At 52.2% G+C, this 26,360-nt stretch overlaps 1 protein-coding gene across 1 annotated transcript in view; it reads left to right on the top strand.

Annotated features, from left to right (window-relative positions):
- STK35 (serine/threonine kinase 35) overlaps positions 1–23,274 on the top strand; it is a 45,503-nt gene extending 22,229 nt beyond the window's left edge. Inside the window, exon 4 of the mRNA XM_082670303.1 lies at positions 18,738–23,274. The gene's annotated coding sequence lies outside the window, so the exon portion shown is untranslated. The remainder of the gene's footprint in view (positions 1–18,737) is intronic.
- The last annotated feature ends 3,086 nt before the right edge of the window (positions 23,275–26,360 follow it).

Raw genomic sequence — 26,360 nt, 5'->3', positions numbered from 1 at the left:
GGGAGGAGCAGAACAGGGAAGTGCCAGCCTCACCTTGAAGTGGATGATTAGGTCCTTGGAAAGAACGGAAGTTTTAGTTAGATTTGGGGGCGGGGGTGTTGGTATTCAGCCAGTGACTGTTAATTCTTAGATCCAAGCAGAACTAGAACTGCTGAGCATCTTTTGAGTCCCTGTCTATAACTGGAGGCCCCAGCCTTGCTTCTACCCTGTCTCACTAGACTTCACGGGGCTGTGTGAGAGCAGAGGGTTGTGGGTTTGCTGCTCTTTTCCCTGGGAATGTAAAGCTCAGCGTTCACTGAAGACCTGGCAGTTCTAGGAACCATTGGTGTGCAGGCCATCCCTTGGTTCTGGGTCTGTCTACTGGTGTTTCTTGGGAGATCCCCCAGGTGGGGAAGGCTGGTATTTGTAAGGCCAGGTAGCTCCCTGGGCGCCAGCTTTTGCCCCCGCTGTTGCCCTCTCTGTCTGTCACTCCTGCTGTCTCAACACAAGGAAACTGAGCTGTCTGTTATGTAATGGGGCTGGTTGCCCACAAGGATAATCTGTCCCTTGAAGCTCTGCAGGACATCAAAGCATTCATGAGGGGACAGGCCTGCCCCAGGGCTGTTGTTGCTCACATTCTCCTCCTCCCTGGCATCCTTGGCTCCTGTCAGCCTAGGCAGCATCCCTTTGGGCAAATCAGAATAGCGCCTGTAATCCTCCAGCTGTGAGCAAAGCTGCCTGACGGTTGGGGTCTTTCCAACTCCCATTTTCTCTTACGCTAGGGACACAGATACTCCCTCCAACAATAACAGCTCTGGTTCTAAAAACCTGTTTTGAGGGGCCCTCTGACTTGTGCAGGGCAGAGGCCCTGCCCTTTTATCTCCAGCCCTGAATTAAGTACTTTTACATAGAGTATCTTATTATCACATCATCTGCGTAAGTGTTCTGTTATCTGCCATCATTGTGCAGATGAGGAAGCTGAGAATCATTTTGACACAGTTTTCAGAGGCAGGATTTGAAACCTGATAGCTGACTGGAAATTCCACTGTTCTATCCTGCCTCCTACAGCTTCTTTGAAAGCAGCTTTTGATGGGTTTATAGGTGGGTTCCCCCTCCTATTATCTCCACACGAGAGGCCCCCAGGTATTAGTGTCGGTGCTGCCCGTGGGCATCTTTCAGAGTCTGACAGTCTCGGCACAGCACACCGCAGCAGGGCCACCTTCTGCTCCTTCAGGTGAGATCACCTGTGTGTTGATTCCTCTTGTGTCACACTGATACAGCCTCAAACATGGGCAGGCGAGGCAAGGCTGGGATGGTGAGGCACCCACATAACCAAGGGCCGGGTGACAGTGGCAGAAGGCACACAAGCAGGCAGAGGTTAAAATTCCCAAAAGGTTGGAAAGCGGGAGACCCAAAGTGCATCCCCTTTGGGGGCAGCAGGAAAGCACTGGCACCGAGGGGGTGCTGACAGGACAGTCTATGTACCAGGACAAGGAAGGGCTCTGATGTGACCCAAAGGCACCCTGTTGTCTCTGTTCCCCGGGACCTGGCAGAAGCCCGTTCTGAGTGAGCTTAGCCTGGACACTTAAGGTTGATGAGGATCCAAAGCAAAATGGCAGGGTTGCTGGGTTTCTCCCTGACCCATCTTCCAGCTCATTTATTGACTCTTGGCCAAAGCCGAGGGCTTTCATGATTCGTCCCTGTTGTTGATGTGGCTGCCTGCAGCCCTGCGTTGAAAGATTCTGAGGCCAAGTCAGATTTGGTGAGCAGGAGCCCTCGTATGACAGGCGCTTGCCCAGCGGTGGTCTTGGTAGTGTAGACCCCAGTGCTGTCCTCTAGGAGCTCACAGGTTAGCTGTGGACCTAAGACAACATTTAGTTGTAGAAATACAGGAAGCCTGGAGAGAGTGGAGGGAAAGCTTCCTGGAGAAGGTGGTGCCTTGGGCTGGTTCTTGAAGATAGGTTTAGGGGCACCTTGTAAGCCAGGTGGTGAGTGAGGAGGTCACATCTCAGGGATTGTGTGAAACTCGCCCTGGCACACTGAGGCTTTGTTGGGTACAGGACTCAGCTGGTAAGGGGAGAGGGGACTGTCGTTGTAGTGAAGTCCCGTCGGAGGGGCATTCAAGATGAGGACCTGGAGAGAATGCCCAGGGTTCTGTCTTGATAAACTAGGGCAGCAACATATAAGCTCCCAGCCGCTCTTTTCATTTCTACTAGTGAGTCTTCTGTGATTTTACAGAATCAAAGGAAATGGAGACCTCCTCCAGCATTTCTAGGATTCAGAGGCATGCAGGCCTTAAAACTGCCGGCAAAGTTTAAAATAAATCAATACCGTAAAATACTGCAGTGAATTTCCCAACTTTAAAGGAATTACGCTTTCAGTTACAGGTGCCAGGGGAAAGCTGTAACTCAGCCTGCATTGTACACAGGTCAGAATTCTGTATTTTGTTTCTTTGTAAAAGGAAGTGATGTCTAGGGACTCAGGAGGAGTGGATTAGAGCCACCCAGGCACACCTTAGGGCATAATGAAGAAGATGAAAATGCTTCTATTTTCCCAGGCTGCATAAAGGAGCCAGAAGTGGGGCCTGGGCAGGTAATCTTATGAATGGTAGGTAACCTTGGCTTTTTATAATTCCAAGGCCTGGCACTGGAGCAGTAGTGGAAGGCAGGTGGGCTCTGGTACATCATGTTGGATTTTGGTATTGACCCTCTGTTCCAGTGGGAAAGACACAGATGATGTGAGCCAATTGACTCATTCCGTGTTTACTTCCATCCTTTTGTAAAAAGGAAGCCCTTAAATGTCATGTACAGCACCCTTTTGTTTTTTTCCTGCTTTTTTCGTACATGTCTAAGGCATGTCCTCCCAGAGAGTTCCAGTCTAGGGCAAAGCTAAGGCATGGACTGAAAAAAGGGTAGTGCTGTCAGATCTTGGCAGAATACATGGGCCTTTCCAGCCCAGCCCAGCCTTGTACCAGACATAAGGAGAGCTGGAAGTGACAACTAAAGACTCATTTGTTGTTAGTAACCAGATTGCAGGCTTGGATGTGATGAATGTTTGGAAGGAGCCCTTGGTTTCATGGGACAGCGGAAATGAGTGTGAATGTACCACACCCGAGACCAAAGAACAGGGTGACTTTCACCTTCCAAAAAAAAATTGCTTGGGAGTTTAGGCCAGTTGCCTAAACTGAAATCCAGATGGCACCACTGAGGTGATCCAGAGAGCCTCCTCCCTCCCCGACCCTGAGCATCTCGGGGCATGGGCACCAACCAGGTGTAGCATGGAGAGCCTTCGGGAGCACATCACTCCAGCCCAGTGTTTTGGAAGTCCTATAGCAGGGGGACACCTGTCCCCAGAAGTCCAGTTTCCCACCTACTCTTAGAATTTCGTTGAGATGGTCATACGATAGTGATGACATAGGCAGACCCAGATGTGCATCTTCAGAATCCACAGACTCATGTTACACACCCTGGGTAAAGTTTAGAAAGACTGCTTCCATTTTATCAGTGGAAGGAACTGAGGGTGTCAGGAGTAAGAAGTTTTCTACTTAACAGATCCAGAGTCTATCCTGTGACCTTGAAGACATCAACATGCTATTGCCACATTCCTCCCTGCTCCCCCTCACCAGCTCGCACCCCCCCCCCAGCACACACACGGTGACCACGACAAACTTCAGCACTGTTGGTTCTCAAAGTATGGTCCCCAGACTGGCAGCATCTCCAGGAAACTTCTTAAAAATAACGTATTTCTGGGCTTCCCTGGTGGCTCAGTCGTTGAGAGTCCTCCTGCCAATGCAGGGGACACGGGTTTATGACCCGGTCCGGGAAGATCCCACATGCCACGGAGAGGCTGGGCCCGTGAGCCATGGCCGCTGAGCCTGCGCATCCGGAGCCCGTGCTCCGCAACGGAAGAGGCCACAACAGTGAGAGGCCCGCGTACCGCAAAAAAAAAAAAAAAAAAAAAAAAAAAAAACATATTTCTGACGCCACCTCAGACCTACAGAGCTGGAAGCTGGGGGTGAGTGTTTCAACAGGAACCTCCAGGTGATGCTGATGGCACGCTCAGGTTTGAAAACTGCCCTGGCAGAAGAGGGTAAAGACACCATCTGCCTAGCATCCTACAGTTCTACCCTTAGAAAGCTTGCATCGAGGCCTGAGAACTAGGAGGGCCTGCCAGCTTCTAATTGGGGCTCTATCTTCTGTACTTACGTAGCACGGGGCTTTGGACAGGTCACGCCCTGTAGGTTGTTGTTTCCTCATCCAGAAAACCAGAGTATAAAAGGTGGTCCTCTTTCCCCTCGTCCCTCAGCCCCGGTGCGTTCAAGTTCCACAGTGGGTGTGGTTCTAGGACGGGGACTCCTCTAATTCTTGCTTAGCTTCTGCCTTGTGCATTTGTCTTGAGGATGAGGTGAGGCCCTGTGGCCATCTGCTCCTGGGGGGAGGAGGAGGAGGAAAACAATTGAACTTCTCCTTGGGCTTCCCAGGCCCTGGGGAAGTGGGCTTCTAAGCCATGATAACAGTGAGCGTGTAGGGGTGCCCTCCGGAGAGTCATTCAGAGACATAACAGATCCCTGCGAGGCCGCTGTGATAGGACAGGAGGTCACTGTTAGAGGAAGGGGAAGTTGAGGGGCAGCAGGCATAGGAAAGGGGGAAGCAGTGGGGTTGGAGTTGGGCTTACGTCTCTGAGTGGAGTCTTAGACGTGGCTTTGAACCAGACTGGGAAACTTCACTTATTCTTTCCAGGCATGTATTAAGTACCTACTGTGTGCCTGGTGTGGGCCATGGAGATAAATATTGCTCCCAGCCTCAGTCCATCTAAACCTTAGGCATCTCTCTGAGTCTTGGAGTCCTCGTTTATAAAGTGAGGTTGCCAGCACTTAACCCATGGGCTTTTTGTGAGTAAATGAAAAATTCATGTAAAACTAGCCTAGGGGTGCTGGGTATGCAGTAGGTACTCCACAGCTGTTGAGTCCTGCCGTTCTTTCATACCAGTTGTTGGCCATACTGGTAACAGAGCTAGAAGTTGTATCTCAGAATATATGCAGGTTCTTGGCTCCCCCTCACCCCCCCCAAAAAAAACACTGAACGTAAAGCGCCTTCATGGGCACGGAGTGACCTCCATAGACCCAGGGTTGCCTTCACAGCCTTTATTTGATGGCTGAGTCTTGCTGTGTTTTGTTCTAACCCCCTTTGTAATCAGCTTCTCATTAGTTGACTGATGTATCTTACTCTTCTGAGTCTGTATTTGCATATTCATTCTGCTGTAATTATGTCTCAAGGACATAACATTTTGTTTTTGTATTTACTTTTGCTTTTTAGAGCTGAAAACCTGTGCTGTCACATGGGCAGGCTGGTGGTTCTGCCAAAGAGCAGCTTTCTAGCGCTGGCATCTCACTGGTTTTGTTTTTTTTTAATAGTTACATAACATTAGAACCATGATTGCTGGCTATAAAATTGATTTTGAGAGCCACTTTAATTTGTAAATTGGGAAGTACTTTCTATTTGGGGTTAAGGAAAGGAGTACAGGGGACGGAGGTAGAGGGAGAAGGTCTCTACCAGGAGCAGAGGGGTGGCCCTTCCCTTAAGGTCAGTCCTTCAGCTGTCCTGCCGTGCCTTGGTTTGAATTCTGTATAGGCCTTGGGGTGGAGGATGGCCCCACCTGCCTTCCACCAGATCTCCTTTCAGGAACCCAGGAGAGTCCTTTTCTGCCCTTGTTTAGCGAATGGTTAAGGAGAGCTTTTGCGGAGAGCTTTTGCAGCTTGCTGGGGATCTTGCATGCACTTGTTTCTGTGTAGGATCAAGCCTGCTACAGCCTGGAGCCTTTATCATCTGTAAGGCATGGTGGGGAGGTGCCAGGGAGCACTTTCTCTTACCTAAACTTACTGAGCCCGGGCTGTTTGCCAGGTTCATACTCTTCCCGTTTACTGTCTCGTTGAATGCTCACGTGCATCCTAGGTACGGCGTCCGCCCTGCTCCCACTCCAGAGAGTGATTTGCCCCACTGGCCACGTGGCTAGCGCGTGCCAGCTCCAGGCTAAAGCTCGGGTGTCCGTGCTCTTTTCCATCGAGCTTCCAAAGATGTTGCAGCACGGTACTGTCTCAGTGCTCCCAGGAGCTCAGAGGACCGAGTACTGGCTTTCTGTTGAAGAAGTAAGTAACAGCAACCTGTAGGACGTGTGACTTAAGATGGCCCTTGAAGAATGGAGAGCAGACAAGGGTCTTCTAAGCAGGAGACACAATGTGAGCAAAAGCAGAACACTGAGAATTTGTGGAAAGAGCAGATCTTTGGTTTGGTTCACGCAGAGGCTCAAGTTGGAGAGTGAAGTAGCGCCAAGTTGCCAAGAGCCTTGACTGTCAGCCTAAGAAAGGTGAACTTCATCCTACAGAAAAGGTGGCGGTGATGTACAAGGCTGGAGTTTTGGCAGATAAGTTGGTCACAATGAGGGGAGAGCTGTAAGCCCCCTAGGGGAGGGAGATAAGATGCTGCACCTGACAGTGCCGGTCTCCAGAAGGTGCAAGACTGCACTGGCACCTGCCCGAGCACAGGAGGGGAGAAGGGGCCACCACTGACCAGGGCGATTACAGACCCTGTGCTTCCATTTTTGCTTTTGAATCTGATATGCTGATTAACCTAGGTTTGAATCACCTCTCTGCCTCTTATCAGCAGGGTGCCTTGGGCAAGTCATCTAACTTTTCTGGGCCCCCATTTCCTAATCCATTAAATGATGCTCCTTTAACAGTGATGCTCACTGTATGCTGTTGTAAGGACAAAATGCACAAGAAACAAAGTACCCAGTGCAACTCCTAACACACAGCGGGAGTTCAGTAAAATGGTGGCTGCCTCTGTGTAGCTCCCTTGTTCTATTTTTGCCGGATCTCATAGGTTAATCATTCGTTTCTGCTTCACTTCTCACTAACAATTTGCAGTGCCCTTCTTTTCCCTAAGAGAGCGCCAAACCCCTTAGCAAGTGCCCCCAGTGAGTTCCCCTCAGCACACTGGGCTTTGGACTGCTTGCTGTAACCAGAGTCCATATGGTCTCCTTCGGCCCCAACCACTCTGGGCATGACCTTGTTTGAGCCACGCCGTTCACAACCACAAATTGTCCTGTCCCCATATAGAGGAGCCACCTCTCCCCTTTAGCTCTGACAACTCCTTAGACATCTTCCTCCTGGCTAAGGGCCCAAGAGATCTCTCCCAGCAGCCCAGCCTCCCCCTAGGCCCTTTCTCTGCTAATCACAGCAGCCGCAGCTGAACCCCAGTCTCTTTGGGGGCCAGCTGAGGCTGTTGGCAGCCTTCATTTCATCCCCACACTTAATAAGTTGAGGAAGAGAATTAGGGTATCCCCGCAGCTGACTGCCAATTACCAGGGCTGTTTCTGGAGACAAAAAGTTCCCCCTTAGTTTGTCTTGAGTGAGTTCCACCCATACCTGTTTACCAACTGAGTTGGTTAAGGGACACACCAACCCCCAGGCCCTGACAGCCTGGTGACTTCCCAAGGCCAAAAAGACTGGGTTTAATTGGATCTGCATCCTCAGACGTAGATGGTGACTCAGCGTGCAGATCCCCAGAGACCTCCAAATCTCAGAATCTTAGGTCTTGCCCAGTGATTCTTCTTTTTGTGCATTTGGCAGACTTAAATACTAGCATTTTGGGCAGCACACTTCAGGGATTCGGAAGGTTTAAAACAATATCAAGCAAGTCAGCAATGGTGACACCACGGCCACGGCTAAAATACGACCGAGTCTCCTTATCTAGGAGCTTCGCAGTGACTGCTTGCTGAAGTTTGCATAGAACCAGTCGCTGCCCTGACTGAACCTGGGACGTTCTAGAGATAAAGCTGCCATGTGTTTGCATCCACATGCCATCCTGGCTTTAAGCTCTGTCCACTCCCTGTCTCCCAGTGAGCCATGCCCTGCCGTATCCTGGGCCTGCCGCTTGCAGCCATGAGAGCCTGTGTCCTCGTTGTGCTGCGTGGGCTGCAGGTTGGGCTCAACTGACACACATAGAGCCCACCTCCTCTTGGTGACATTCGTCCACTTTAAGGGAGACTCAGGTTCTGCTTGAAAGCCTGTAGAAGAGGGACCTCACCATCCTGCTGTTCTGTTTGGAAGGGCCCTGGTGCAGGAGCTGGAGTCGCCCTCCCACCCTAACCCCCCATCACAGCGCCCAGGCCTCTTTTGCCTGGGAAGTCCGCATAGCACTCCTGTGCTGCCTTCTGGTTAGGGTGTTTCCTCAATCGAGAAGGAGCCTACAAAGCTCGTCTTGATTCTCAGTACTCCTTGGGTCCTGAGAATCTGAATGTTGAGGATATTCCCCCAGAAAAACTCACGTGACTTACACACACTGAGATGCTTCCTGTGCCTTCAAGGGGATTTCTGTGTGTGCATCCTTGGAGTTAGAAGGACCCTGGGTAAGGACCCCTGGTCCCAAGCCCCTCAGCACATGAAGAAACCAGGTCCCCAGAGAAGAGTGGGGAGAGCTCGATGAGACTGGAAGCCGGCTTTCCCACCCGTACTCTCAACACTGGGCGGGTCAGTGTCTCTTTTTAACAACAACAACAACAACAACAACAACAACAAAAAATATATATATATATATATATATATTTTTATGTATGTATGTATGGCTGCATTGGGTCTTCGTTGCTGCGCACAGGCTTTCTCTAGTTGTGGTGAGCGGGCACTACTCTTCATTGTGGTGCACAGGCTTCTCATTGCAGTGGCTTCTCTTGTTGAGGAGCACAGGCTCTAGGCGCATGGGCTTCAGTAGTTGCGGCGCGCAGGGTTAGTTGCTCCACGGCACATGGGATCTTCCCGGACCAGGGCTCGAACCCGTGTCCCCTGCATTGGCAGGCAGATTCTTAACCACTGCACCACCAGGGAAGTCCCAGTGTGTCTTAAGAGGCTGCCATGCGGGGGTACACTCCTCTGGTTGTGTCTGTGCTGTCACAGCCTGCATGACAGTGTGCCTTTCAGAGAACTCACTGGGCACTTGCTCTGGACGAGTATAAGTAGGTGAGGAGGATGTGAAAGATGGGAGGGGTGGCCTCTCAGGCAAAGGACAAGTCCTCTGGCTGCACAAGGGCAGGTGCTTAGTTCCTCATGGGGCTGCCCTGTCCTACTGCCTGTTTCCATAGTCCATGTCCTTCCATTGTGGAGAATGGGAGACCGCCAGGTATGAACTCCACCACCTCTTGAGCCCCTTGTCAGCTAAGGAGAGTTGTTGGACATTTCTGCCATTTTGCAGATGGCTGGGCGTGGAAGGAGGCCACAGTGGTTCTTTAACATCTGAGAAGTCCAAAGAGTTGAGGCCAAACCCAAGTCTTCCAGTCCTTCTCATTAACCTCTTACTGTGGCTGACTTAGACTGGGGACATTCTCTGAAGCCAGGCCGGCTCCAGCTAGCTGCAGCTGGATTTCAAGCTCCCTCTCCAGATGAAACAGTCTGTTTGCAGACTGCGGGCTGTGTCCTTCCCCTGTGAGGGCCAGCCTCCTGTGGGGAAGTGGGTACAAGGGGAGTCACGGAGGAGCCTCCTGGTTCTGTCACTGATAGGCTGTGTTGTGTCAGGAAAACCCTTCCTCCCCGTGTGCCCATTTCGCCCACTGGGCTCTGAGGGTAGGGTGGGGACACAGTGGAGCGCGGGAGAAAAATAGCGCCAGTGGGGGCTGGAGAGGCGGCCAACCTCCTGGGGTGGGGTGGCATCCCTCTGTGCACCTGGCTTGTTGGGATGTTTGGTAGGAACTCAACCAAAGGCAGGGGTTTTATAGCCATATTTTTATGTTAAACTCCTGTCTTGCTGAATGAATGATTCCGTGAAGTTTGTGAATTAACTTTTTTTTTTTTTTTTTTTGCGATACGTGGGCCTCTCACTGTTGTGGCCTCTCCCGTTGCGGAGCACAGGCTCCGGACACGCAGGCTCAGCGGCCATGGCTCACGGGCCCAGCCGCTCCGCGGCATGTGGGATCTTCCCAGACCGGGGCACGAACCCGCGTCCCCTGCATCGGCAGGCGGACTCTCAACCACTGCACCACCAGGGAAGCCTGTGAATTAACTTTTTATTGCCATATGCTAACTCCCAATTCCTATCAGTCACCCAGTATTCGAGCTCCTTCTGTGCTTGGCAACCTGAGAGTCTTCAGAGGAGCAGAGGGTTGTCCCTGTCCCCCAGGAAGCTTGTAGTTAGGGGGTGGTGAGAGGACGCGCAGCATGGTTAGTGGGGGGTCTGTGGTCTTCCTGTTCCTACTCACCAGAGAACAGAGAAGAGTCCCTACCGAGGCTGGGCCCCTGGGAATGCTTCCTGGAGGAGGCATGCACCATCCGAGCTGACGGCAAGGGGAAGGGGCGTGCAACCAGACTCGCAGTTCCTGAGGCCCGAAGCAGGAAGGACACTGTCTCCTCCAGGGAAGACTAACATGAGGCCAATTTATCTTGTCTGGAATTTTTGCCTGAGCGAATGACTTGTGAGGTTTTTGGTTTTGGGGATGTGATTTAAGGCTGCCATCGCAGCTTGATTAAGTACCTCCTGCGTATCTCACTGACACCGTTACAAAGACTGTCACTGGGCTTCACACGCTGCAAGGTAGACATTTCCACATTGTAGGTTAAGAAAACAGACTTGATAAAGATGAGAGCTAGTAATTGGCTGAGCTGGGGTTTAAACCTTAGATCTTCCTATTCCAAAGCCCAAGCCCTTGACAGAGCACCAGACTACCTGTGCTCTTTGAATGGTACTCCCACCACACTGGGGACCTGCTCCTGCACTTCTGCCTTGTTTTGGTCCCCTGGTCAGGACTCAGAGACCGCAAACACAGCACCACGGCCTTCCAGGTTGTTGTCCCTATCTGCTGTGAAGCTCCTGCTGGGTAAGCTTCGGTGCTTTCTGACCTCCCATCCCTTACCCTAACGCCATTCCCCTTCTGTAAACCTGGAGACTGAAGGCACCATTATCCCATTTATAATGTCTACTTCATTTTCTTTTACCCTGATGACAGGACCTCGTATGCTGTGCCATGAGCCACCCACAGCACAGTCGTCCCTGGCTTTGCCCTGCTGTGAGCACCACTGTTGCTCAGCTGAGCCTTAGAGCAATGATGCACCAAGCTTGGCTCCCTGGCCTCAGTCCCTCTGACAGATTAGGGCAGACAGTAGTGCCAGAGCCGCTGATTCCCCCAGGGTGGTATGTTGGTATCTGAGTATGAAAAGCCAGCTGTCTGGTGTATGAAACAAATGAAAAATGACTCATTTTGAAGCTAATCTTGCTTAGAAGGAGAGGCCTGCCCCCTGTGACCCTGAGATTACCTTGCCTCTGGGCTTCTGCAGCATGATATGCTGAAAATAAATAACCTGAGCCTCAGTTTGCTCATCTGTAAAATGGGGATAATTCCTACATGGTCCTTTGCCTGGACAAAGGAGGCTTTGCATATCAGGCCTTGCATAGTGTCTAGTTTATCACAGGCATCATTAACCACAGTGATAAGACCAGGCTGTATGTTAGGGGAGCTTAGGTAAGGGTGAGTTCTTGGCTTCCCACCCAGTAAACCACGACTTGAGTATGCCAGTCAGATGACTTTCTTTCCTGTTAAATAGGTGAGAGGCAGAGAGGAATAGAGAAAACTAGACTTTAGATTTGAATCCCAGTTAACCATTTACTACCCATTTAACCTTTTGCAACTTGCTAAGTAACTTCTGAGACTAAAATTCCTCATCCGTGGGGAGAGCCTTGTTCATGGATAGATGTGTCTGTATAAAGTAAAGAGTATTGTGAGGACTCTTGCTCAGCGTTCCTGCTTACCCTAGCACAGACCACAAACTCGAGTGCCACCCTGAAGCCTGCAGGAGCCCTCGTGAGGAGCACCAGTGGTCACCTGGGGAACTGGCCCACCCTTTGAACCAGTAGCTGTGACACTTCTGTGCGAAGCCACAGAAAATTGGTCCTCTCAAACAGCCAGGTGGTATTTCTGATTTCTAGGTCCCTGGACTTCAAAAAATCCACCTTTAGGGGACCTCCCTGGCGGTCCAGTGGTTAAGACTTCGCCTTCCAATGTCCCACATGCCTCACGGCCAAAAAACCAAAACATAAAACTGAAGCGATATTGTAACAAATTCAATAAGGATTTTAAAACTGGTCCACATCAAAAAAAAAAAAAAATCCACCTTTAGGCCTGAGCAGGTCGAAAGGTGCTGAGGATGCTTCTGCTCCCATCTGGCTGTCCTTGGGGCATTATGGTAAAGGTGTGGCAGTGGAGAGCTACCCTTCCCTTCCCCCTCCACCATCACCTTCACTGCCCTCATTCTTAAATCTCCCATTTTGAAAACACAGGAGAGAAAGTTCCTGAATTAAACTTTGACTCCGGATAAGTTATACATAGTTGAGTGTGTGACCCCGCTAGAAACCAAAAAGACCATCAACGTAACTAATAACAAGGTAGAGCTCCCTGACTGCCCCACTGCTGGGGATCCTCATTCCTTACAGCTGACCCCAGAGCGGAACTGGCAGCATCCCCATTTGCTAGGAAGGAAAAGGAGGCTCGGATGATGTAAACTGCTAGTGAGCGGCAGAGCTCAAATCTGAACCCAGGACTGTTCACCACAGCCTGCACTGGAGTAAAAGTGCAGAGTTAAAGCTTAGCTGTGGGATTTCCCTGGTGGCACAGTGGTTAAGAATCTGCCTGCCAATGCAGGGGACACGGGTTCGAGCCCTGATCCAGGAAGATCTCACATGCCGCGGAGCGACTAAGCCCATGTGCCACAACTACTGAGCCTGCGCTCTAGAGCCCACGAGCCACAACTACTGAGCCCGCGTGCCACCACTACTGAAGCCCACGCACCTAGAGCCTGTGCTCCACAACAAGAGAAGCCACTGCAATGAAAAGCCCTTGCACTGCAACAAAGAGTAGCCCCCGCTCGCCACAACTAGAGAAAGCCTGCACACAGCAATGAAGACCCAATGCAGCCAAAATAAATAACTTAAAAAAAAATAAAAATAAAATAAAGCTTAGCTGTGGCTCCCAGAGATTTTTAAATCCTGTGGTTGCCAAACTTACACATTTTGAAGGACAGTACAATTTCAAAGCCGGGGGTGGGGGTAGGAGATGGAAGAACAGTTTTTTAAACCACTCCCATATACTTTCATCGTCATTTCATCAAAGAAATGACATTTTGACCAAGGTAGGAAGGCCATACTTTTAGAATGAAGGGTAATCTTTTGTTCACCCAGCCATTCCCAGTCTGCGAGCTGAAGACATGGGGAGGGAGTTGGCCGTGGGAGCCCATTGGGTCCCCAGCCCCATGGCTGCCTGCTCCCACCTCAGCTTTCCCCAGCCTCTGTTCTCCAACCTGCTGATGGCCTTAATGGGAGCAGTTTGGTTCCTCAGTCTCCTTGGACAGAAGGGACAACTGCTTGGCTGGCAGAGGAACTTGCCAGAAGACTGCTCACCACCTGGTTGGCACTGCATCCCCCTTTGTGCTCTGGACCCCAGACCCATGCAGAGGTACTTCAGCCAAGCCTTCTGGAAGCCTTCTCTGAGGGAATCTGTTTATAGGTGAAGGGATTAAATGGGTTTTAAACTCCACTTAAGCTCTTTTTGTCTCTCTAGGAAGGGATTTTACATTACAAAGTTACATGTTAAAAGCAGGAGCTTTGGAGTGAGTCAGACCTAGGTTCAACCCTTTTTTCTACCACTTACTAGCCATGCACATCTTGTCTCTGAACTTTAATTTCCTCATCTCTAGAACTGGGGCAACAGCAGCTCCTACCTAGTAGGGTGGTTGAGTGAGATGAGGCAGTAGATGTAAAACACTTGGGTCCATGACACAGCCCACAACTACTGAGCCTGCGCACCACAACTACTGAAACCCATGCGCCTAGAGCCTGTGCTCCTCAACAAGAGAAGCCACTGCAATGAGAAGCCCGTGCACCACAATGAAGAGTAGCCCCCGCTCGCCACAACTAGAGAAAGCCTGTGCGCAGCAACGAAGACCCAATGCAGCCAAAGATAAATATATATATATATATATATATATACACATATAAATTTTTTTTTTTTTTTTTTAAAGAGACACTGACCCGCCCAGTGTTGAGAGTACAGGTAGGAAAGCCGGCTTCCAGTCTCATCGAGCTCTCCCCACTCTTCTCTGGGGACCTGGTTTTGTCATGTGCTGAGGGGCTTGGGACCAGGGGTCCTTACCCAGGGTCCTTCTAACTCCAAGGATGCACACACAGCAATCCCCTTGAAGGCACAGGAAGCATCTCAGTGTGTGTAAGTCACGTGAGTTTTTCTGGGGGAATATCCTCAACATTCAGATTCTCAGGACCCAAGGAGTACTGAGAATCAAGACGAGCTTTGTAGGCTCCTTCTCGATTGAGGAAACACCCTAACCAGAAGGCAGCACAGGAGTGCTATGCGGGCTTCCCAGGCAAAAGAGGCCTGGGCGCTGTGATGGGGGGTTAGGGAGGGAGGGCGACTCTAGCTCCTGCACCAGGGCCCTTCCAAACAGAACAGCAGGATGGTGAGGTCCCTCTTCTACAGGCTTTCAAGCAGAACCTGAGTCTCCCTTAAAGTGGACGAATGTCACCAAGAGGAGGTGGGCTCTATGTGTGTCAGCTGAGCCCAACCTGCAGCCCACGCAGCACAACGAGGACACAGGCTCTCATGGCTGCAAGCGGCAGGCCCAGGATACGGCAGGGCATGGCTCACTGGGAGACAATGGATAAAGGTAGGACACTTTTATATGTAACAACTTGGTAAGGCTGTCAGCCCTCCTACACAGCCTTACCAGGTTGTTACATAGAAAAGTGTCCTACCTTTATCCATTGTAGAACATGCCTGCACATATTCAATGCTGAGTAAGTGATTGCTGTTACGATCATCATAGAGAAATAAGGAGCTCGGATGTACTGAGGGAACTTAGTCCGAGAGCTGAAATAAGAAAGGGAAGCATTTGCCAGCACCTTCCTGGACACCTTTCCCGCAGGGGACCATCTCAAATGCAGGCTGTTAGAGCCACGGCAGAGCCGGCTCTGGAAGCACTAAATGGAGGCTCGTAGTAGAAAGGCTGTGGGCAGTGAGGCCGGAGAAGATGGGGCTGAGTGCCAGTCCTGCTGCTCTGGTGTGGGGCAAGTGGCTCCATCTCTGAGCCTGTTCACTCGTTAACTCCTCGCTGGATGAGCTTGTCAGGCAGGTGAGAGATGGGAGTGCACTACAGGCGTCACCTGCAGGTTAACCACATCACTGCTTTTCATTGTGCTCAGAGGGGTGGCTTTGCCCTCTAGGAGGGCTCTGTGCTCAGAAGTCAGCGTTCCAACTGAAAGGGACATGGCAAATCCTGACTGACGCCGGCAATCAGGCAGTCGAGCCATAGCCCAGGCAGTCGGAGTGGAGGTGTGGCATCTACTAGGACGAAGGGCAAGGGCCCACTGGGCTGGGACCTAAACCATTCATTGTTCCAGCGGGTGCCTGGGAGGGCCTGCTGCTGCTTTACCCCAGAGCCACGTGGTCTGAGCCCTTCCTACAGCCCTGGGGCTGTAGAAAGCCCCACCCTGCCCACCCACCCCCCACCCCCCTTCCAGGGAGGTCGCAGCTATTGGCTCCCTGGGGGAAGGTACACCTTCTCTAATGGAAGACGGGAAAGGAATGCAAAGCCGGGGTTCTCTCTGGAAGAAGGAACCCTATTTCTCTTGTCCCTGCCCACTGGGCAGAAGGAGGCGAACCTGTCCTGAGGCGTCCTACCAGGAGGGCCAGAGCCAGTGCCAAAGCTGGAGGGAGGGAGTGTGGAGGAGCCTGTGGGAAATGTCAGCCGCTTCCTGGCAGGGGAGCCAGGGTTAGAGTGGTCATGACGCTGGTGTCAGGCACTCTGGCAGTGCTGGATGCTTGGTGTGACCTTTTGCAGGCACAGTCTGTTCTGCTAGTTTATTATGTAAAGAGACTTCTGCCTCCCTGTCGACACCGCTTTTCTGCTGCCGTGCGTCACCTTCCTGCTGTGATGGTCATCCGTTTGAGGTTGTCCTCAGCTTGGGTCCAACCAGGGGAGGTAGGAAAGCAGTGTTAAACAGGTCATAACTGGTTCCAAAGATTATCTTAGCAAATCACACATGACCATACAACTTCCCGGGCCTTTCTTCTTTCTCACAAGCACTTAGCATCTTAGATGGTGAGGTTCCCCCAAGCCCTCCCTCCCCCAATCTTCTGGTTGCTCTGCTTCATCTACTGAAAGCAACAGGGAGAAGGCCCTTAGGCCTGCTGAATAAAGCTAGGTTTGAGGTGGCTGCTGGACCGTCACAGGATGTGCTCATGATGATTGTATTTTTCCAAGTCAAAACTGGCATATAAGACCCACCAGTGGATGTTTGTTGAGGGGAATTAACAGGTAGGGAAACAGAAGCAGTAGAATAAAAGGCTGGGCCTGAGATCAAATACTTGGATCAAATACTTTTCCAATGCCTTTATCATCCATCCCCACTTGATTCCACACATGGACCCTGAGTCACCCCTCACCTGTGCAGTGGAGGAAGGAATCACACAGTCTAGCCTCTCGTCTGACAGGTGTGGAAGATTCTCCACTGTCCACTGTGTGTGGAAGAGGCCAAAGAAGAGCCTGGGTCTGGTCTCTGGGACCCCTCGCTACTCCAGAGACCTTTCTCATGGGGCTGCCAGCTTTCTTTATTCATTAAATACACTTTTTTTTCCCATTAAAAAGTGAAGTGTGGGGCTTCCCTGGTGGCGCAGTGGTTGAGAGTCCGCCTGCCGATGCAGGGGACACGGGTTCGTGCCCCGGTCCGGGAAGATCCCACATGCCGCGGAGCGGCTGGGCCCGTGAGCCATGGCCGCTGAGCCTGCGCGTCCGGAGCCTGTGCTCCGCAACGGGAGAGGCCGCAACAGTGAGAGGCCGCAACAGTGAGAGGCCCGCATACCGCAAAAAAAAAAAAAAAAATGCCACACAGCTTTCTCATTTCCTCTGTAATGTATCATTGAGTAGATGGGTCATTTGCTTTAATCTCTCATTTTTGGATTTGCGATTATTACCTCAATTTAAATACTACTTCAGTGGACATCTTTATTCATAAAGTCCTTTTCGTATTTAGGATAATCAGTTAGACTAGATTTCCAGAAGTGTAATTATAGGGTCTCAATCCATTTGAAGCTCTGAAAACGTTGCCAAATTGCTTCCTAGAAGGCTTTGTCACACTCCTCCAGTGGAGTGCGTGTCCTTGCCGTGGCACCTTCGCCCGGCTGGAAGCAGTTTGGATGGTTCACTGGCTGAGGACCGCGGCCTGTTAAGCCTGACACGTTCATAATTTCTGTTTGGGGACAAATGGCTGGGAGAGGATGGGATGTCGAGGAGTTGGGTCCTGCCGTGGGCCAGGTACTTCACAGTCGGTATTCCACTCAAACCTCGAAAACGAGCCCCCATTTCTCAGAGGAGGAAATGAAGGCTGACCGGGAGAAGTAAAACTGTCCAATATTGCAGTACCCTGCTGCCTCTCGTGAGGACTAGCCAGGCATCTCCCTGGGACCTGAGGATGACAGGCCAGTGTGATATGACTGTACAGGCGGCAGGCAATGGTGGGGAGGACGCAGGGCTGGGGGGGCATACCTGTCAGGCTGCAGCGAGCTTACTGAGCCTTGAAGCCAGTGGGGGGATTTCACACACACTGAGTAAGACTGTCTGATTAAGTCATTCAGGATGAGAGTGGGCACTTGGAAACTCTGATGAGACAATGGGTCGCCACGGAGCATTGCTGCCCTGGGTGGCCCGCCTGCCCAGTATTAGGGCTATACTTAGCTCTAATCAGGCTCAGACTGGGAAAGTTGGGCTGGGCAGGGTGGGGGCTGGCCCAGGGCTAATCTCTGCGGGTTCTTGTATTCTAGGCCTCCATTAGAACAGGTCCCTGAAAGGCTGGCCGCTGGTCTCGTTCTGAGGCCTGGCACCAAGGCCATTCCCAAATAATAGCTAATAACAGTACAGCCAGGCACTGTTGTAAGTTTTCCATGTATTAGTTCATTTGGTCCTTGTAGTAACCTGTGATGTGGTACAGGTGACAAGACCAAAGAACCAGAGGACTCAAATTTGCCCACAGTCCAGTGGCAGAGACTGTGGACTGGACCACAGTTCTGGCTGCAGCCTCCTTCCTAAGCACGGCAGTGCCCTGCAGTCTGGGGCCCAGCGGGCGGCTCAGAGACCAACACTATCCCTGCCTGTGGGACTCTGGCCCCTCTGTGACCTGGGGGGGTAGCCTAGTGCAGGTTCTCAGAGGCCTGAGCCTCACTTCTCTTGTCTCTGAAATGGGGTAAGAGGGTTGCTGTGAACTTCCAGTGCAGCATGATTGGTCACAGAGGGGGAGGGGGGGAGGGAACTCGGGCTGCCAAGGCTGCGGGGACGGAACGCTTGGGTCCTGGGGCATCTTTCTCCTAGCAGTGCGGGGAAGCCAGGACAGAGGGGTGGGGCTTGTGCTCGGATTTGTAGCGGGGGTCAGCGTGCCTGGAGTCTGGAGTCTGCCCCTCCAGGGACGTGACTTGGGGCGTGGTGCTTAAGCCGCACCACAGTTTATCTGAAAAGGGGGATAACATGTCCGTGGCGTGGTGGTTGTAGTGAGGCTGGATTCACTCCATAGAGAGCGCTTAGAACCCAGCTCCCCCGGCTCCCAGCACAGCACGGCTCCGGAGTTCATCGGGGTTGGGTGCTGGTACCTAGTGGGGGCTCTGGAGCTTGGAGGTGCCCCATGCCCACTGACCCACGTCCACTCTCCCTGCCTTCTGTCTTTCAGGTTGATCCTCGGGACCCACAGTCTCATCATGTCTCGCACAGAGGACGGCAGAGGGTGCGGGCGGTGGCTTGGCCGGTTGGCGACCTCCCAACAGCTGGATCTCCAGCAATGTGAAGCTTCTGTTTGGGTTTTCCCCCTCCTTTTAGTTGTGCTTAATTTTTTTATTTTTTATTTTTTTGTCTTCCTCCCCCCCCCCCTTTTTTAAAAAAATTTAAACGATTAAGACTTCAGAAGAACAGGAAGCTATGCTGTGGACAGGCATCAATTTCTTTAAAGAAACTCAATATGGACAAAGCATATGTATAAATTTCATTTTTAATTCTTATAAGGGGTTAGGGAGCTATTTTGTTTTTGTCCTTTATTTTTCCTGTCTCCTTTCTTTTACCCATCTCTTAGTTCTGCTTATAACACCTCACTTCCCCAGAGAAGGCCTGCCCCTCCATGGAGAATTTGGGGATTTCTCCTGGAATGGGGGACATGAAGCCAGAAGGAGGCCTCTGTGCTGCCTCCCCACCAGGTGCAGGAACTGCTGGACTCCCTGGTGGCCTGCTCCTGGCTGGCCCTTGGGCCTTGGAGATGATCAGAGGCCAAGAACCACCTGGAAGGGGAGGACCAGGGCTTGGCCAGGAGAACTCGAGAAAGAAGATCTGTATTTTGGGTTTGTCCTCTTTAAGCAGTTGGAAGCCCAGGGCCACACCAGGACTTACAGAGGGAATCCATTCCCTCTACTGCCCTTTAAAACCAGGAGTTCTGAGGGGGGAAGGGACAGAGGGTGATCATCTCGTACTTCCTGGCGTTTGAACGGCCAGCCCACCCCAGCTCTACAAGCCTACCTTTCTGTTAGTGATCTTCCTCCCAGAGGATGATTCCCAGAGAAAACTGTGTGCCAAACCTCTGCCTGGGACACAGGTGGGTCTTCGGCGGGCATCTGTCACTCCTGTGAGCTCAGCACCCATCACCTCCTGCCTCCTGGATCGTCGTCTTCCCAGATGTACCCGCCAGATGTCCAGGTCGTCAGACACCGCCTGAGTCCCCAAGACCCAGTTGTGACCATTGCCATAGGAACAGGGTGTCCTGAACCGGCTGCCACTGTCGTCTCCTCACAGTGAGGGGTGTGCCCTGCGTGCCGGCCCCGTGGTGTCACGTATGGTGACAGTGCCGAGCATCCTCTCCCTCACTGCAGGGACTTACTGTTAGGGGCTCCCCTCAGTGTAAATGTGTCTGATGGGAAAAGATGGACCTGGCTGACGGGGTGGACCATGGCCATTAGGTGCCTGTGGGCTTGTTGGCTGTGACCCTGTGACCCCACCTCCAGTGTCTGTCTGTAGCCTTTCTTCCGTTCTCCAACGACTCTTGCAACCTCCCTACTCCTGGGCTTCTGAAGCGGGGTGTCCTCTCCCCTTGCCAGGAGAAGGAGAGCTGTCCCTGTTGCCCCTCACCTGGCTTCTCACCCCATTACAGCAAAGCAAGGAAGGGAAAAGGAATTCTTTTGTGTTTAGTTGTTTTTGTTTGTTTTCTCTAAACCAGCATAGGATGGATAGGGGAGATGTTGGAGGGCATTTAAGTTGGTATGTGACCAAGGAGGGCTTCCCCCCAGAGCCGCAGCCCTTTGGCCCTGGGAGTTTAGGAGAGACCAGCACAGCATCAGCCCAGACTTGCAAACTCAGCAATATGTTTGCTCACATTCTTTCCGCCTTTTCTCAAGTCCTCTTCCTCCTCCTGGGCAGATGGCTAGCTGTGCTTAGCAGGATCCAGCAGGGCAGCAGGAGGTGACTAGGCCCTTCCCTCCCCTCCCTCAGCCGAAATTCTTTGTCATCACCTGTCTCTTGTCTCTTCCCTCTGACTTCTCAGACAACCTAGAGTCTACTCTGAGCTGCAGCTGGGAGAGCACATCCCCTAACTGCAGTGTGCACCCCTTCTCTGCCCCATCTCCCCGCCTTCCCTCTGGGGCAGCTGTCTGTCTGTCCATGAGCACGTGGGAAAAACAGTCCCCGGACTTGGCACCCTCACCTGTCCCTGGCCGCAGCCCACACTCTGAAGTCCTAGTGAGGGTTCAAGCCTAACAGGTTATTTACCTTTTGCTTATCCTTCCCTTCCGCCCTCCCCAGGTCTCTTAGCTCTGACTAAGGTCTTGGAGCTGTAGGTCACAGGTGGCCATACCTTTCGGGTGAGGTGGGCAGCCTCCACGTACCCTTGTCTTGCAGGACTCCCAGCCCGTCCTTGCTTGGTGGCAGGACCTCCTTCCCTAGCTCCTGAGGCCTACCTTGTTAGCCCCAAGTGCCTGTCTCTCTTCTCCCTCCCCTGTTCTCCACTTCATCCACCTTGGACACCCAGCACCCGGGTGGAAGTCAGCCCGAAGTCAAGGCTGGCTCTGCCCAGTCGGCAGACTAGCCTCGGTTAGGCCCAGGTAGCCGTCCTCTCCCTTAGCCACTGTTCACCTCTTCCCACTGGAGTCAGCCTTGTCATCTCTTCCTGCCTTTTACCTGGGTCTCGGGCCTGGCAGCCGCTCTGGGGAGCATCATCTCAGTGCCACCAATTTGTTAGTCCTGTCCAAGTTCTAGGAGTTTCCAACCCTTAAAATAGCAGTCAGTTATTCTTGTCTCCTGGGATCTGTGAAAAGGATAGCCTTTGGAGGGAGGATCTGGGCCTCAGCCCTACGGATCTGAGCTCCATTCCCCCTCAGTGAGAGGAATCAGCAAGACAGATCATAGTGCCTTATTCCATTGCCCTCCCCGCCCGGCCGCCTGGCTCAGTTGGCAGGACAAGGCTTCTTTCTCCCTCTTGGTGTTCATCTGCCACTCAAACTCTCACCCCTCGCCACAGATAGCCTCGTGGGAGGATGGATGCCCCGGTCTTTGCCCCATCCCTTCCTAAGAGCTGCAACCAGGCACGTGACCCCCAGCCACCACAGGGCGCTCACTAGCAGCTTCTGCTGAGGACAGGGCTGTGCTGCAGACAGGTGCACTCTCGGCCACCTCCTCCCCAGCACGTCCCACCTCTTACCTCCAGCCCAGAGGATGCAGTCTCTTCCTTGGAGACCAGCTCCATCTGACCCCCTCCTGGGCCCCAGGACTAAGGTCGCAGGCCTTAGCACCCTCTCATCCCAGAGGCACTGGGACAAGAGAATGGAATTCTTTCCTCTCACCCACATGTGGTTCGTGCCCCCATGGCTGCCTTTCTGAGGGAGTGTATTAAATGTTTACTTAAGAAATACCATGTTTACAGCTGGAGGAGAAACGTGCCCCATGCTGGGTGGAGATTTGACTCTCTGGACGGCGCCTGGCTCCTTTATGGCACTGCCAGTGGTGACCCCAGAGCGAATGAAGGCAGGGGACCGGGGCACAGGCCCTGCACCCCCTCTGCCCCCGACACTGCGGTGCTAAGACCACTCACCACCTTCCTCACAGCCTCATTCCCCGCCCCTCATTCTCTTCCTCCGGGATCTCGCTCCTTAACTTAGGCGTCTCCTAGAAAACCAGTGTTTGGAGCAATAAGATAATTTTTTTTTGCTTGAGTCTTTTTCTAAGAAAAGGAAAAGAGCGGGCATTGTGGGAATCTTCTTTCTTTTCCTGCTGTTGGCTGTTCACTTTTTTAGAAGACAGATCTTACTTGGGTGGATGTCTGGGTTTCAGCCTTAAGAAGCTTGGAGAGGTAGGAGTCGGGCCTCCACCCCTAACTCGGCTCCGCCGCCCGGGCTCCCAGCCCTACCCACCAAGTGCGCCACCCACCTTTGCTCCTCATGTGCCGCTCCCTCCCTGCCCATCCTGGGGGCACTGGTGGCTCTGCCTCTGAGTGGGGCTCAGGTTCTTGTTCCTTCCCTGTCCTGGGCCTGTCTGGGGGCCCAGCTGCTGGAGTCTCGTAGGACCTGGCAACCTGAGAAGAGCTGAGCTTACACTGCTCCGCTCTCCAGGCCCCTGGCTCGTGGCTGAGGCGCAGCCTTCGGGACAGTGCGGACTGTCTCTGATCCTGCCCTGCCAGGCTTAGATGGCCAGGGCTCCTGTCTGGAGAGATGCCCTGGGAGGCGGGGGACCAGGCTGATGTCAGCACCCGTAGCCGAGGGCTGAGTCCACTGCCAGCAGCTCCAGGAGTCCTTAGACGGGGGGTAATGGGAAGGAGGCCCCCGCGTCTTTTTCCCTGAGAGGCCGCAGGAGGAAGGGAGTTCATTTAGGGACATTTTAAAGAAATCGTCTTGTGTACCAGGCGCCTCTTTCCATCAGAGCAGGAGATAATGTTGCTGCAATGATTCATATTCGTGTGGGGCCAACTTGGGTGTGAGGGAGGGTTTAACCCAGGCACAAGGTTAGTTTCAAAGACTAGTTAATAAATCTATTTTCTTTATTTTCTTTTTTTGCACAGAAGCTGGTAATCTAGGACCTACGTGTGAACAACTTTATATATGAATATTTTTTGTACTTGGTTTACTTGGGTTGGTATGATACATTATATTTAAGTTCCTTGAACACTGTGGATCCCCCTAATGTGTATGAATGACTGAGGCTTTGTAAATTAAGGGACGTTTGTGTGAATAAAGTTATTTGATGGGGTCAAAGAAGCCATACGTGATTTGAAAAGAAGTGCTTTGTGGTTTTATCGCCTCCTGTTGGGAGGAGCTTGTTTGGGTCCTGGTTGCGTGAGCAGCAGGAGAAGAGGACACTCGGCTGCTTGATGAGAAGACGCCTGGTGGCCTTGGGTGGTCCTCCCCATCCACACCTGGGACAGGAAACCACACCAGGCCTGGTCTGCTCTCCCCAGGGGCCCAGGGCCCAGCCAGCATTGCCAGCCCCCCAGACATCCAAAGGCCCTTCCAGCCCCAGCTCTGTGCTTCTGCAAGTTCTGCCCTCAGGGATTTTTAATGTAGAGATGAGTCTCCCAACCATGGCAGCAAGGGCAAGGGGACATTTTTGGAAAGCTCAGCTGGGAGCCAGGCTCTCAAAGGAGCTGGACGAAACAGCTCTGTAGGTGAGGGGGTAGCACCCGTGTCTGGGGACCAGTGATTGGCCGGGGGGTGGGGGAGGGGCGCAGGGCAGAGCACATAGCCCATCTATCTCCCTCCGCCTGGCCAGCAGAAACCACATTCCATACGGAGTGAGGACTGGCTTTTATTAAAAGTCGGGCACTTCTGTTACCTTCGCTGGCCTGTGTGGTAGGTGCGGTGTGTGCCCCTTCGCTGAGGAGAAAACTAAAGCCCAGAGAAATCCAGACTGTTGAGTGCTTGGCGCACCAGGAAAAGCCACGTGCCACATGCCGGCTGGGACAGGCGCTTCAGCCTGGCTGCATGTCCCTTTCCTCGCGTACCCGTGTACAGTGGTGGTGGGTGATAACTACCTTCAGAGCAGCTGAGGGCTCATAAAAACCTAGTATTGGGCCCAGCACTTAATAGGCTCTCAACAAATGGTTCCATAGTTGCTTTTCCCAAAGAGGCAGGTTTGGGATTCTCCCGGAGCCTGCTGAACTCCAGACCCTGACTCCTGGCTCTGCACTGCCTCAGTAAAGCTTAAACGTCTGGAAAGGGTTGGTGTTTGACGTGGGACCCACCACCTGGGCTCTTCCGGAGGAGACTTGGTGAGCCCAGGAATAATAGAGCTGCAGGAGGACAGAGTCAGGACTTTGGAATGTAGGTTTAGAGGAGAAGATAAGACGGGGCTCCCTGCCTAATCTGAAAGTGAACAGGCTGCATTCCAGGCCCGGGCTTTGGTGTCCAGTGGCTGCTGGGGATGAAGCTTCTGGCAAAGGATACTTCTGTGCTTAGCCTGGGCAGTAGCCTGGAGCTAGGAGAACAACCCACAAGTACATTTTTTTTTAAATAACTGCTGAGGTAATTCACCCTTTTGAAGTGTACACGACAGCGGTTTTTAGCATATTCAGAGTTGTGCAACCATCACCACTGTCTAATTCCAGAACATTTTTATCGCCTCAAAAAAGAAACCCATGCCTATTTGCAGTCCTCCCCTCCCAAGCACTCTCCTCCCACCCCCCAGCCGTAGGCAACCAGTAATCTGCCTTTTGTGTCTATGGATTTGCCTGTTCTGGACATTCCATATAAATGGAATCACACAGTGTGTGGCCTTTTGTGTCTGGCCTCTTTCACTTCATCAAGTTTTCAGGCTCATCCACGTCATTAGCACATACCAGTGCATCGTTCCTTCTTATTGCTGAATAGTATTCCATTGCATGGAAATACCACATTTTATGTATCCACTCACCAGTTGATAGACATTGGGATTTTTTCCATTTTTTTTGGCTATTACAAATAATGCTAATATGAAGATTCATGTACAGGTTTTTATGTGGACCTGTGTTTTTAATGCTCTTCAGCACATACATACTTGGCAGTAGACTGACTACGTCATACGGTAAAGAAGCATAATTTCCGAGAAGCTGCCACATTGCTTTCCAAAGAGGGTGCACCATTTTACATTCCCACCAGCCATGTGCTAGGGTTTCACCTTCTCCACATCCTTGCCCACACTTGTTACTGTCTTTTGTGGTCGTCCTAGTGGGTGTTACAGATGTCTTCACCACTATACTGCTAACGGCGGGTAAGGGAGAATAGTAGATAGCTACTTTAGATTCAGATCCAGTCAGTGCTCCAGCAGGCGTGGGGTGCAGAGAACGTTCTGGACGTGCGTTCAGAGGACGCACGCTATCTCTGCTGTTTTGTTGGCTCCTTGACCTTGAGGCAGATCGCCTTTCTGACTTGATTTTCTCATCTGCAAAATAGTAAATATCCCCTTCATATGATGGTTGGCAGGACTGAAGGTTTTCACGCCACATACGTGGTGGGTGCTCCAGAGCATTTCCTTCTCTCCCCATGCCTTGGGCACTGTGGGGTTAATTAGGGCCGGGATCAGAAATGGAGGGGCTCTGAGGGGCTCACTGTGTGCCGGGTTTGGGCGTGGTGATGAGGAACGTGGGACGCATCACTGTGACACGGGGTCTCTCAAGGCCAGGCTCTACCGAGGAGAGAGTGCGTCACCCAGGCCCTGGAGGGAGGGATCTGGAGAGCTCCTCTCCCATGGAAGGAGAGGTCACGCATCCGGGCGGGCCCTCACTGCCTGTCCCCGCCGACCCTGCTCCCACAAGTCCCTCCGACTCCAGCCTCTGGCTCAGTCATTGGGTAGATAGCTGCTCCCAGCCACCTACTCGGTGCTTGTGAACCAGGTAGGCCCTGCGGGCCAGGAGCTCCAGATCCAGAGGAGGAAGGACTCAGAGAAGACAGGTGCACCATGGTGTGCCCGGCCTGAGACAGAGGGAATTTCCCAGGCTGTGGAGCGAGCGTGGTGGGAACGTGCTGGACGAGGTGAGTCCGGAGGCTTGATCCAACCTGCGCTTGGTCCAACCTGCTGTCTGACCCGGGCCCCCAGCCCTTTCCAGGCTGTGCTGCGGCCCCCAGCCTGCAGTGCCCTGACAGACTGCAGTGGGCACAGCACCCCAGCCTTTGTTAGTCTTTTGACTTGGAGAGTTGCTGCATCTTCCCACCTCCCAGGAGGTCTTTGCCTCATCGTATCCCCCCTGAGGACCCAAAGGAGGGCCTGTGGCATTGAGACCCACCCCTCAATCCAGCCTCCACACAGATTTCCTTTTAAATCATCAGAACAGGTCATGGCCCAAACCTGCTGAGGC

This window comes from Grampus griseus (assembly GCF_964374135.1).
Source record: "Grampus griseus genome assembly, chromosome: 14".
Lineage (NCBI taxonomy): Eukaryota > Metazoa > Chordata > Mammalia > Artiodactyla > Delphinidae > Grampus > Grampus griseus.
The sequence above is the reverse complement of the archived record's forward strand: the minus strand, read 5'-3'. Positions and strand labels throughout refer to the sequence as shown.